Source organism: Numenius arquata, chromosome 1 (genome assembly GCF_964106895.1).
Source record: "Numenius arquata chromosome 1, bNumArq3.hap1.1, whole genome shotgun sequence".
Taxonomy (NCBI): Eukaryota; Metazoa; Chordata; class Aves; order Charadriiformes; family Scolopacidae; genus Numenius; species Numenius arquata.
In genome coordinates, this window is record NC_133576.1 from 25,723,211 (window position 1) to 25,732,658 (window position 9,448).

A 9,448-nucleotide genomic window follows, 5' to 3' on the forward strand; every position below is an offset into this window, starting at 1 on the left:
ATATTTGAGGTCCTTGCAGTATGTGTCTCCCACTGTTGATGGAAGTGGTGTTATTCCTCTACAGGTATAAGGGGAAAACCAGCTGTTTCCACTGCAACACAAAAGTATCAAATTGCTACTCGTTTTAGGTGACTTGACAAAATGTACAGGCCTAGCAGGGGTACCACAGCCATCCACAAAAAAGAATCCCATCGACCCAACAAGGGACTTGCATGGAATCTTGGATCCTAGAAGGAAAAAGTGAACACCAAGCCATCTTGGAGATGAGTGTACAAAGACTTTCCAGCTCCTTCCTTCGCTGGGACTGCTGAAGTTGAAGGCAGCATCCAGCCGCTCATGCCTGGGCTGTCTGGGTCAGGAAGCTGCATGGCTGGGACCTGGTATTAGACACCTCCAGGTTCTACTATATAACAAAAAAACTCCTATGTGTGTGCTTACAGGGCAGCTCCTCTATGCTCTGGGATCCTGCTCAGGCTCATTTTTTCAAGGCTGAGGATCTCTGCTACCCGAAGGCTGGCTGGCTGGTACATTAGAGGAAAGGAGATTTCAATCCAGTCCCTGTTCCTCAACCCCTAATAGTGCAAAGTGGGATGTTGTCCCAGCAAGTTGTAAGGTCTGGTGTCAGGGCGACACTCCAAAGCACTGTCCTGAGACTAAAGCAGCCATATGGTAATCATGGCAGATGTTTATGAACCTGCTTCCTTCGTCCAGAGGGAGGGTTGGAGACACCACGTCACCTCTAGATGATCTGTTCAAGTCCTTACAGGGCAGGCAGCTTTTCTAATTGTATCCTGAGGAACTGGGAGGTGCTTCAGTCCCTTTCTCCTTGAAAAAGTGCTTTTTGTATGAGTTTGGAGACTACTGCTCTTGTCTCCCTGTTCAGCCGCCTCTGTCTGTACTGACTGGCTCAGCCTTTCCCTGTGAGTTATGTTTTCTGGACCTCGTGCAGCTTTTTCCTTTTGCCCTGACCCCAGCTGTCTCTCCTGCAGCGCAAGTGCTCGGAGCCGCACGTGGGGCTCTCTGCAGAGGTTTCCCCCCTGCCTTGTGGGTTATGTCCTGTTTACACATCCCAGTAAGATGTTTGATGTTCTGTGTGCTGTGACAGCATGGCGCTGTTTGCGCTTGGCTTGCAATTCACAGGCTCCTCTCCTGCAGACTTGCTGTCTAGCAAGTCGTTTCTCCACTGTGTGTTCAGGCTGTTGACTTTTCCTATCTAATTGAAGCAGCGTTTGCATCGGTATGTTGAACAGCTTTCTGCACCAGTTTGTAAAAGATCCTGCTGTCTGTTTGTCTTAATTCTGTCTCGATAATGCTTTAACTCACGGACCAGTTTCAGTCTGTTTTGACAGAGAAACAGATGCTCCCAGGACATTAAACTCCTACAAGTTTCATGAAAAGTGGTAGCTGGATGAGGGAGAGGAGTCAGATGAGTTGTCCCCCGAAGAGAAGGCTGCAGTGTGAGTTGCCTGACAGCCAGCCCCGAGCCAGCAGTACACTGGCTGCCTGGCACCCAGCTCGTAATTAGGGGATGCAGAAGGGAGGTATAGGTGTGCTAGAGTGTGGGAAAGGAAAGAAGGAACCATTTTTGACCATGACACATTAGCAGCTATTCTGTGTACATAGTTTATCTGCCAATTTTATGCTGTCCCTCTGTGTTTTCCTTTGGATTGTTTCCTTAGCTTGCCCATAAGAGTACCTTGGGAGCATATTTCACAAGCCTTGGTAAAGTCAAGAATATATGATGCCTACTGCTTACCCCTTCCTCACAAGGCTTGCAGCCTTCTTGCAGGGGAGATTAGATAGGTCTGTCGTGCTCTGTTCTTGTTTAAAACAAACAAACAAAAGTTTCTATTCTTTTTTTCTTGCCGCCTTCTAGGTGCTAGTAAGTACTTTGTCCCTGTATTTTCCTGAGGATTGCAGTTAAGAAGATGCAGGGTGTTAAGTTTCCCCTTCTTTTTAAAAACAATTTTGCCCTTTTCTCGTCACTTGGTGTCTCACACCTCCTCAGGTGTTATTGCAGAAAACCACTAACAGACGGCTTGGCAGCCCATTCTATATGTGTCTTAGGATGAACCTTGTCAAAAAAGTAACCTATTTAAGTTGCTACTCATTACTGGAGTGCTGGGGCGGTGGTGTGGGACACCCTCTATGCTGCTGTGTGTGGGTCAGTCTCCATAAGCTGTGCAAGCCCTGTGAGTGACCTGGCTGGGTTTGGTGCATCCCCCAAGCCCGTGCTGACCCCTCACTCGGCCACCTTGGGGCACTCGTTGCAGGTCTGTGGTGGCGTCTTTACTGCCATCTGATCTTCACATAAAAAGCTGCAGGCTCTACTGCAACACAAGATTTTTGTCTGGTGGACTGAGGGAAGAAGGTGGGGCAGAGAGATGGAGGTTTCTCCATCAACGGGGCACTTACTACTTCTGTCCCATTTGTGCTCAGTTAACCAGAGGCCTGTGCAAATAGCAGCTTTCTATTCATGCAGGTTTAGAGGTTTTAGTTTAAGTTTGTAAAGTGTGCCTAGGGCCTTGATGAAAGGCTCTGCAAGAAGAATGTGTGTTTTTACCGTGGCGGGGATTTTTCCTCTTTATTTTTTTTTCTGGCTTTGCTGGATCACTGCCAAGCCTTTCGGCTATATTTTTTAAGATGTACTTTTTTCCATGGGTGAACTTAGAAAGAGTTGTAACTTATCACAGCAAAAGCTCCAAAATAGTCCTATTTTTAAAGAGAACGTTTCACTCAGTTGAGGTAAATGTGTGAGAGGGAAAGACGTGTGTGTGGTGGGTCAGGGAATGGTGTTACTGGGGCTCTTGGCTACCTTTACCCACGCCCATCGCCACCTTTTTTCCAAGTTCAGCCTCTGATGTAAATTAGAACAGCTGATAAAATATATATTTAGCTTTTATAGCCCTGCGGGGGAGCACAGTACAACAGGGCAGACCCTGCAGCACAGCAGTGCCCCTGTCGCACTCCGTCCCCCGGGATGTGCCCTTGCCCAGGGAATGTCCTGTGTGAGGGCAGCGTGTGGCGAGAACATCCAGGGTCTTTTCATAGGCTTTAAAGTAGCTTGAAGGGGCCACAGGGAAATGTAGAGCCACGTCCAAGAGGAATTAATCCACTAAGAAGTGCTTGCATGGGGCTATAGGAACACAAGAGCTGTGTTGTGGGCAAACCCTCACTGTTCAGAAGATGGATGACGTGAGGGTGGGAAGATAACCCCTGCCTCGTGTTGCCTTCCTGGAACACCTTTGGGCAGGAGCAAGGCTAGTGCTCAGTGACTGCCGGGGTGGCTCGCTCAATGTGCAGTGGGACAAAGGATCGCGCCAGTGCCTCTCTCACCTTGAGCTGAGGACCTTTCACTGCAAGGCTCTTCTACCCTGCGAGGAGGGAGGGTGGGTGATGAGTTAGTTGCTGTGCAGTAGCGGTAGGAATTGGCTTGCAGGCAAAGAGATAGTTTGCATCCTCTGGCAGCTGATGGCTCAGGGTTTCCTGGCCTGCCCTCCTCCCTGGGAGCGGAGGGCACAGCAGCAGTGTGCTGTCCTGTACTGCCAGGGCAAGGTTGTTGAAGAAGGTTGCTAAACTTTCAAGAAATGCTTCCAAAGAAATGACTTGGAGTTCTCCTGGCATGTCCGCTCTCAAGCAGCATCTCTTCATTCCTTCCTATTAACTCTGAGCTGGTTTTGAAATTTGACATTGTTTTCTTCCTATGATAAAATACTTAAAGACTGGAAATAAAAGATGCAGATTTGATATGTGCTTTAGTCTCACTTGATGCTGTATCCATTCCAGCTGTTTCCTGCAGCCCCTGTTTTTCCTGTGTGTCCTTCGGCTTTGGTCTTTGGCACCTAAGGCAAAGTGGAACCACTCCTAGAACGCTAAATCTTCCTGAACCACTAAGAAACTGCTGCATCATATCTACCTACTGCTACTTTTTTGGTCCTTACCCAGTCCTCCTCCTCTTTTCTTGCAGCAGATAATATGGGATTACAGTCCTGTTGCACAGGGCAGGAAAAGGCAGCCCTTGCCCTACAGCAATGCTGTCCAAGGCAGAAGCAGTACAAACCATGGGGCGTGAGGTGGGAAGGATGTGCGAGAGGTAATGTGGTGTCTGGCTCACTTTGCTACGGCAGAAGCAGGAGGGACCAGCACAGTGTCCTTTCAGCCAGCTACACTTGCCAGCAAAGAGGCTGGTTGTGGTGGTGTGGGACTGACAAGATTAATGGCCCCCTACCTGCTTGGGCATTAAAAAAAAAATAAAAAATCCTTTCATGGACATTCTTTAAACCAAACAGAAGTGTGTTTTCCTAGCAGCTCTTATTTAGAAATGTAAACTGGAAAGTGAGGCCCGGACACTACTTGCTTCTGCAATCCAAACAGGAAATAGAATACTACAAGAACAAATTTGAACATGCGCTCACCTGGACTTTCTTGCTTTCATTCATTCATTATATTTTTTTTCCTATAAGTTTCTAAGGACAGTTGTATGTTTATAAGTGACATTGGCAGGGATCTGAGCCCTCCTCTACAGCCAGTACCAGAGAGCTCTCCAGGGATGTGCAGGCACAAGCTCGCTACTGCCGTTGTAAACCACTCGCTTCCATTAGCAGCTTTATTTAAAAAGAATAATCGGAACAAGGGGTGTTTTGTCATTTAATGGACACTGTGCTCATTCCCCTTGCAGGCGTGGGGTGCAGGTTGTGTGCCTGTGCTGCTGGACAAAGTGAGGGGAGAGGGAAGGGAGCTGATCCTCTGGCATCCCTGGAGCCTGCCCTCACGATGGGTGCCATCCTCAGACCCCTCCTTGGGGACCATCACGAAAGCAAAGCATGGTGGGGGTGGCTGCAAAGCAGGGGCTGACCTGGTCTCTGGCCTCTTGCATGTAGTTTGTACCTGCTGCTGTAGGGGTGGGGGGAGCATTCATTTCTGGGACTGTCGACTAAGTGTGAAAATTCACCGGTGGGGGGAAAAAAACATTGGTTTTATCATTATTTTAAGCATGAGGGAATGAATGGGTGAATTCTGGGAGCAGTATGGCAAACCAGGAGGGACTGTGACTCCTCGCAGCCCCCTCGTGGGATGCTAATAGGGAGGAGAGGCCCACTGTCCCATTTGAAAGAGAAGGGCCATGACCAATCGCTGTTAAATGCGGCTGTAATGCCTCACGCGGTGGCCACCGGATAAAAGGCAGAGGCAGCCTGAACTGTAAAGACGTTTCATTTCCCTGGTAATGAGGGAGACACACTGTGGCAATGAAACCGGGGAGAGAGAGACCATGAGATGCTAATTTCTGTTCCTGCTGCCGCTGCTGCTTTGATCTGAAGCAAATGCCCGTTTTAAATTGCAAACGGATGCAAGTCAGATATCATCCAGCCAGTGGCTTACAGGCTTAATGAAGTGGGACGTACGCTTCTGCCTGATAATGTTAGGAGAGGCAGGCTATTCAGAGAGGAATTACTGAAGGTCTAAAGAGACAGGGAGAAGGGATGGGGGATGTCATGGGGTAACTCTCGCCACCAGCAGTGTGGCACAAAGTCCCCTCTCTTCTGTCCTTGGGAAGCTATGCCTGTGGTAAGACCCACACCCCTCTGTGCCTAGAGAGAAAGCTATGAATATACTGTCCTGCTATTAAGCATCTATGTTTTAAAGCATGCATCCTGTACAGGCAAATCAAGGTCACCCTTGCTCTTTGGTCTCAGAGTGTGAACATCAATTTGGTGCGTTCCCCAGTTGAGGCGAAGGTATGGGAGCTAAGTACCTCATTTTGTGCTATCGTTTGGGCATTTAATTGGACTTGAGCAAGAAAAAACTTGGTGACTCGACTGACGAGGCCATCCTGGGGCAGACCCAGAGGTTCCTGGGAATGGAGTCATCAAGACAGAAGCAGTGATCTGGGAGCCTGGTATCTCATACTGGACACCCACGTCTTCTTGAGCCTCTGTTATGGGCAAAGATCTGGCCTGTTTTGAAGAACGAGTGTCTAAAGGCATATTTATTACACTCTCCGCTAATTCAAGGTACTTGGGCCCTCGGATCAGGCCAGAGTTTGTTGTATGTCTTGCATGGGTACTCGGAGGCTTGGATGGCTCTGCAAGCTGCTACACCGGGTCAGCCAGACACAGCAAGGCTGGGACACCTGGAGGCAGCTGGGAAGCTTGACCTCTACAGGAGGCAAAGAAGAAATGGTTTGACTATTGAAAAAGGCAGGGGTGGCTCACAAATCTATTAGTTCTTTGACAGAGTCAGTGGGCATCTGGATGAGAAAAATCTCATGGATGGAGTCTGTGCAGAGCCAAAAGAGTCTCCACAATGTCCATCATCAAAGGATCTTACAGAAACTAAGTAACGATGGGATAAGACTGGCAGGTCCTTGCATGGATAAACTATTTGTTAAAACTACAAGGCAGAAAAGAAAGTGAATAGTTCTGACAGAAAAGGGATGTCACCAGTGATGAGACCTGTGCTGCTCAATGAACATGTAAATGGTCTGGAAAAGAGGATGACTACTAAACAAAGAAAGGTAGTATTAAGTTAGTCAAGGCATTAGGCCGAGGGCTGGCTCTGACAAAATGCACAGGGGCGTTATGGGAGTGAGCGTCCAGACAACGAAATAGCAGATGACATTCTGTGTAGGTGACTGTAAAGTGAGGCACGGTGATGAAAAGATCAGCCTCAGCTCCACATATAAAAAGATGGGCTGTGAGCCGACCATTATCATTCAGAAGCAAGATCCTGATGTGAGAATAGCCAGGTATTTGTAACATCCGCATGATGTTCAGAGCAGCCAAGATGGCAAACAAGATGATGTGAGTTATCGGGAAAGAAATGCAGACTGAAATAGAAGGCATTGTTTTGCTGCTGTGTACATCTGTGGTGCACCCACACCTTCTGTGCAGGACCGTTTCTCCATCCCCAGAGAGGACGGCAGACCTGGCAAGGGGTGCAGGAAGGGCTGGCAGTGACTGATGAAAGCCATGACACGGCTTCCAGATGGGGAATGGCTGAACCACTGCGGGCCTGTCAGTCTGGTGGAGATGACCCCAGGCTGTGTAAGAAGCCTCAAATGGCAAGGAAAGGATTGAGAGCAGTTGGGCTTTTCTTCTCTCCCTGCACGAGAGATGTGGGACACGGAAGAAGCTAGCCGACAGCAGCCTCCAAACAGAAGGAATGGAAAGGAGCAAGGTTTTCATACAACATGCAGTTAAATTGGAAAGCTCTTTGTTATGGGATGCTGTGCTATAATTTTGTGTTTTCCAGGAGAAAAGATCAAGAGGGAAATCTACTGAGCATTGCTAACCATGGCCATCCTGGTAAGCCCAGAGCTGTGGTTTGGTAGGGATTTGGGGAAGTATCACGGAAGACAAAAGCAGAGCAGTCATATGCTTTAGGCCTGTGCTTTTGGCCATAGCTCAGACAAGGTGAGGAGGTACATAGTCTGATGGTTCAGACTTTTTAAATGTTCTTGTTCTGTGTTTACTTTGTAGCTGTACATAGAACTGTATAAGATACAAAAAAGTCACCCACTCACATTTTCCTCTTCCTTTTATACTGCCTATCAGGGCTTTTTTTTTTGCTTTTTCTCCACACACACACACACCCACCCACCCCCAAAGTGCTTCTAAAAGCATTAGAATTCTCTTGCAGTAGAGTAAATCATATTAAGCTATAGGCCACTAGGCAAGATGAAGTTTTTAGATTATCCTTTCTTTTTTTTCCATTCAAGGTCTTCATACCCTCACAATAGCATAGTTGAGAATTTTCTCTGCTTAACAAATGAGGGAACTTAGACACAGTAGTTTGCTGTGAAACAGGCAAAGAAATCAGAAATCTGCTTTTTTAGAACATCTCTAGAGAGGGAGACAAGAGGAAAGACTGATTCCAAAAGTGAGAATCAAAGGGAAAAAATCTCTCTGCTGGACCCAAAATAAGTTTCCATAGAAACAGATTTTTCTGAAAATGAATTACTGCAGTATGAAATGAAGATTGTGGATCTAATTCTGCAAAATATTTAAGCATGTTCTTTGCTTATCCCTATTCAGCTCAGGATGCAAGCATGTGATTTCCATGGAGGCTTATGTGCTTTACTTGATGGAAGTAGAAATAAGGACAAGCCGTGTTGAATTGGGATCCAGACTTTCTTGTGCTTCTTTGCCACCGACAAACTTGCAACTTTTATGACAGCACATGTTGTTTTGCTGCTAGAAGTATAGACCCCGGTGCATAGACCCTGGTGTTTCAGTTTGGGAGTTCAGCACAAAGTTCCAGCAGATTCTTCCCGCTAATGCGGAGTGGAGTCAGCAGAGTCTTTATATTGCTGGGTACTTTATTGTTTTGTGAATCATCTCTTTTTCTATTTACATGCAGACTTAAATTTACATGGGATATTTATTTTGTAAATAAATACCATGGTGATTATCAGATAATTAATTGAGAATTGATAGCATAAGAGGTTGAGATTTGTTCCTAATCTATCTATTGTGCACCTCTATTTATGGCCTATAGACATTCTAAAGACAGCATAAGTTTTTAATATCTTGCATGCTAATTGCTCTTATTGTGACTGTTGCTGGTAAATGATTGGCTTTAGTTGAAGCTATTTAAGGCTGGTTTGTGGTCGTTTTGGTCCCCCTCTGTTGTGACTTTATGCTCAGCCAAATGAATAAGACAAATAAGGTCCGACTCAGAGTTTTATTCCCATTTGGTATACTTGGAATAGATGAAGCTTTTGTGTAGCCAAGCTGTGGCTACTCTTCTTCCCACAAACTTTCCATGTTCTTATTCCCTCTTTATTTCACGTTGGCTTTCAACTTTTTACTTGCCGAGGTGTCTATTTGTAGACCCCCCTCCCAAGTATTTCCCAGAAACACTATAATGAATTTAAGCCTATTGATGATAGCACTTTGAAGGTCTCCTCAGATGCTGAAGAACAAATAATCCGTGTGGAAATTGCATCTAGTTTTCTTGTTCCCTCCACTGAGCCCCTGTGCATGTCCCAGCCAAACTAAACTCTCAAGGCATTTACACAATCCATCCTAATGTGAAATTCGACATGGAAACCGTTGACTTGCTGTGGAGTCTGTATGAACAATCTCCCCTGCTTGTCACCCATCAGGCCACCAGTGCTGTCACTGCACCAGGCTGTTACATGCAGTGGGATGGTGATGGTCACTGATGGTGAAGCTGGTGCTGGAGCCTGGGTGGTCAGCAGAGGGGCAGTTTCAGCTGCATCTTTGCACTGCTGGGCTTTGGTTTTCCCTTACAGCTGGAAACTATTTCTCAAAACTTTCTCTGACAGGGAGATGGAAGACATGCTTCATCTCCCAGAGATTCAGTTGTTTCTTAGTGCTTGATGGGAGCCACACTTGCTTTGCAGGCATCCTCCCCCCACTTCTCCCCGGTTTGGGATATTTTTTTTTTGCTTTATCAATGCCTGCCATGCTGTTACTATCAAAAG